General features: G+C 37.2%; 1 long non-coding RNA gene across 1 annotated transcript; it reads right to left on the bottom strand.

Moving 5' to 3' along the window:
• Positions 1–877: 877 nt before the first annotated feature.
• On the bottom strand, positions 878–1,833 carry LOC122196674 (uncharacterized). The gene is made up of 2 exons (XR_006188697.1): positions 1,369–1,833; positions 878–1,143 (listed from the first exon to the last, which is right to left on the bottom strand). It is a non-coding gene; the product is annotated as an uncharacterized LOC122196674 (long non-coding RNA).
• Between the last annotated feature and the right edge of the window lie 2,770 nt (positions 1,834–4,603).

The following is a 4,603-nucleotide window of genomic DNA, read 5'->3' as shown; positions in this document are numbered from 1 at the left end:
ATAATGAGAACCTTGTCTTTCCTCTCGATAAGATTCGGGTCAACGTTCAATTTCACTTCGCAAAGGAATCGGTTGAGATCATGGATCGAGAAACCTTCCTTAAGCGAAGCTGTATTCCTATGGTAAACTCCATATGGAGTTGGAACTCTCATAGAGTGCCGAAGTTTACTTGTAAACGTGAGGACCAGATGAAACAAAAATACACATAACTATTCAGCGGTGCTCCCTCTACTAGTAAAACGAAACGATAGTGGAACAAAATGAGTGGAACTAAATGATAGTGTAATAAAATATCCTAGAGCATAATAATTTTGCGACAAAATTCCCTTAACAATGAGGTAATGTGACATCCCATAATTTAGGTCAAAGAAGACTGTGAACGGTCAAGTTCCTAGAAAATCTCTTTTCAATTTGACTGATTGGGTTTTAGTGCCTCTTCTGAAAAATAAATGAGTTCATTTCAACCATTACAAAATAGCAGATGGTATCTTACCTCCAAATGTGTAAAATGGCAAATCAATCAAACAACTCAAACTGCAACCTTAGTTAACGCGTCTAAAAAATTGAAATTTTGTATTAAGCAGTTGTGAGCAATACAGACACTATAGTCTCGTAGTATGAGTTTCCCTGATTCTGAAAATATAAAGAACGTCCAAAACGGAGTTCGTATTCAAAAGATACGATCATTTTAAGAATCCAAAACCAACTTAATACTGATTTTCTTAAAACTAATAAAACCGTTTTTACCCGTTGAGGAACTTGCAAAGCATTTTTGGACTCAGACTATAGCCTAATATTTAATTTCATATTTGAAAATTTTTTAGAAAAAATATTTATAAAAGTTGAAAAACATATAAATCCAAAGCTACACACAAAGTAAATAAATCATGATTTCTATTATTTGTAATGTATCCCGAATAACATATAAATCCAAAGCTACACACAAAGTAAATAAATCATTCTATAACAAATACTACACACAAAGCTAATACAAAGCTACACAGAAAGCTCACGTGTTGGAAACAATTTTCCCAATTAAGGTTGACAATGAGGCAATTAAAGACCAGCAGTCTCTTCTCCGTTCTTCTTCATCTCGTTGCTGCCAGGAACAACCACATCAGCCCCGATTGTGCTCCTCCTTCCCTGTAAAATGAAGCAACCAAAAAAACCCATTGATTCCTACTTCATTTTTCTGTCAAAGAAACCATTGGAGGTGGGTTCCTTATGATTTTTCCGGCGATACGAAGAGAGCAACAACCCTCTTTCGATGTTGCCTTTTCCCCTGTCAAATAATAAACCCAAACATCCTTTCCCCATATTCGATTTCTGACAAAACAAAACAAAAGAAGCAAGAAGAACACCAGTTACCGATCGGAGCAACGCCCCTCACAACCTTCACTTCTTCCCGTCGAGCTCCGCTGCCCAACACACCACCTACGATCGTGCTGCTGACCGACCGGACTCCCATCGGAACTCCTTTGCCCTCGCTCTCCTTCTCTTCTGTTACTATCGATCAAATACCTCCGAAGGTGTCGACTTCGTTGCTGCTGCTGCTCGCATCGCTCCAGGCAGACCGGTTCCCTTTCCCCCTTCACGCATCACCATCGGAGCAGGAAGAAAGCTTCGCTGCTTCTTCCCATCTTCCTTGATTCGGTTCGTCCAAACCCAGTGACGATCTCTCCTTCTCTCAATCGATCGTCCAAACGACCGGAGTACAAAAAGCCTTCGTGCTTTCCTCTCGTAATTTGTGTGCCCTCGTGTTACTTTCAATTGCCATCGCTCGTCTGCTTCCATTCGTTCCTTTCATTTGCCCGATCAATACAAAAAGCCCTAAATTCGTTTAAGTTTGGGCTATTAATAAAAAACGGCCCGTCCATGGCATTTCCTTATACAAAAAGCCCTAAATCCTTTTTAGTTTTAAGAAATGACTAAATAACCCCAGCTGTAACATTCTCTTTTAATATAAGTCCCAAACCTTCCATTTATTCAAAACAACCCCTCCCTTGGAGATTTCTTAACAATACCAGTAATGCTATTTTTGGTTAATTAAGTTACCAAATAGTCCCCTGTTGTAACATTCTTTTCTTCCTTTATTTATTTTAACCATAGTACTCCTATTTTTGGCTAATTAAGTTACCAAATAGTCCCCAATAGCTTAAATTCGTTACGAAACAGTCCCGATAATATTGTAAAGATCAAGAAACATGACTTTGTGGTTTCTCACGTCAAGCATGTCAAAAATAAACGAACGCCGAACAACTCGAACTTACGCTTCAAGGGTGAGTGCTTATGACCCATTTTTATTACTTTTAATTATTTTCGGGGGGGGGGGGGGGGGGGGGGGGGGGGAGAGGAGGATACATGTGCCTATATATATTTTTTATAGAAATATATTATCCTTTATGCGAAAATACAATAAATCAAGTATATAAAAATGTTATTTAACATTTTACCATATTGTTACAAATAAACTAATATAAACTTTTTATATACGTATTATAGTTACTTTTTCGTGAAATAACTAGTCCACACAACAGATGTTGCATGATACAAAAACATATAATTTTTATGTGATATTGTATATTATAACAAGCACATTATAAATCTTTTTAGTATTTCAAGGATTCAAGCTATAACTATTCATGTATATTTATATCTTTAAATACTTAAAGTTTATACATGTACATATGTTCATTACTTTGAAACATACATCTTTATAAAAGCGATTACATTACACTTTTACATACATACCAAGCATACTCGGCTTTATAAACCTTATACAATGAATTCATTATGCCTAGTGACTTAACCACAATTAAATTAGGGATGTGAGCTATTCACATACTTTTAGTTAAGGGGATTTTAGTGAGACTATATTCACTAGCTGATTCTAAACACTTAGCATACCCGCACTACTATAATCGATAATCTTCGGAGCGAGATACATATGTATAGATCTATACACGGTTAACATCTCCACCTACGATTGCTAGCTACAACCTTGACCGATCAATCAAATTCGGCGATAAGTGTCTACAATTTGTTACTACAACGTCTAATGAAGCGTTGTAGGGAGGTACATTCAGTCACATAGCTTGGTTATAGGAATCACTATAAACATTAACTAGACTCTCTCTCTCTCTCACTACAAACCATGGGCTTGGTTGCTTTCAAAACTATTTTAAAAATGGATTTACTTATCAAAAGATACATTTTGGCTTTGAAAGATCCTTTAGAAATACGGTTTCAGTATTGATTTACTTATACAAAGATACGTTTTGTCTTTTCAAAAATGCTTTGCAAACACAGTTTTAACTATTGTTATACATACAAAGATAACAATTTTTAGACATATTAAAAGTATTACTGCGGTTAAAAGAAAACTAGTAACTTTCACCAACCTTGTGTTGACCCTCAAAACTACATGTATTCTTAGGAAATCACTAAACAGACATTCAAGACGGATTGGATTACACGTGACCTAGTTTACTTACTGTTCTATTATATGCCTATTTGTTAAGGTAATTAGTGGTAACTTGCTATAATGCGTGACCCTATAGGATGATATGTTATTAGCGATATCATTCTATAACGACAATTGGGCATTATGACAACCTGAACCATTTTTTGTTAACTTTAGCCGATTTCGTTAAATAAATTTTAAAAAATTTATTTATTTCCGTCAAAATTCCTATGGTATGGAAAATCATTTAAGATATATATATATATATATATATATATATATATATATATATATATATATATATATATATATGAGTCGAAACCAAAAATCACATGAAAACGTGAATTTCCTTCGAAAATCAGCAGTTTCCGCCCTGACTGGTGTACACGGTCGTGAACCTGATCACGGCCGTAAACCCGTTCATGGTCGTAAACTAGTTCATGGCTGGTGGACCCTACCACCGACCATACCCCCTAGCCTACATATACGTGACCTCTACCCTCATTTATACTTTTCTTATAACACCCAAATTTTCGAAAACAAAATTTTCATTTTTTCATATAAAAATCACATGTCATAATTCCCAAAAATCTTGAGGATCAACATTAATACAATTTATTTATCAATAGCTGTTTATCACAAAAACCAGGATCCTCCGAGATATATCTCCAAAGCACGTGTGTGTACAATCAAACCGAGGCCTTCCCGCGATCCTCGGAACTACCTAAAACACATAACACGGTAAGCATAAAGCTTAGTGAGTTCCCCAAAATACCATCTACAATACAATATTAGCCACTCGAGGCTATAACATTATAATACCCTCCGGTCTATGTGTCTCAGTGGGACCCTCCAGTCCCATGGCTCATTGGACCCTCCGGTCCAGTCTGTCGGGAACCCTCCAGTCCCATGGCTCGTTGGACCCTCCGTGTAACATCCCCCGCTGGCACGTATCACAATATTGTCCGCTTTGGGCCACTCGGCACGAGGACTTCCCAGGGGGTCACCCATCCCGGTACTACTCCCGCCCGAGCACGCTTAACTGCAGAGTTCTTATGGGATCTGCTGCCCTCACGGCTTTAAAACGCGCTGTGACAAGGAAGGTATCCACACCCCTTATATAGAGATGTTTCGTTCTCC

The sequence above is a fragment of the Lactuca sativa genome, chromosome 2 (assembly GCF_002870075.4).
Source record: "Lactuca sativa cultivar Salinas chromosome 2, Lsat_Salinas_v11, whole genome shotgun sequence".
NCBI lineage: Eukaryota > Viridiplantae > Streptophyta > Magnoliopsida > Asterales > Asteraceae > Lactuca > Lactuca sativa.
The sequence above is the reverse complement of the archived record's forward strand: the minus strand, read 5'-3'. Positions and strand labels throughout refer to the sequence as shown.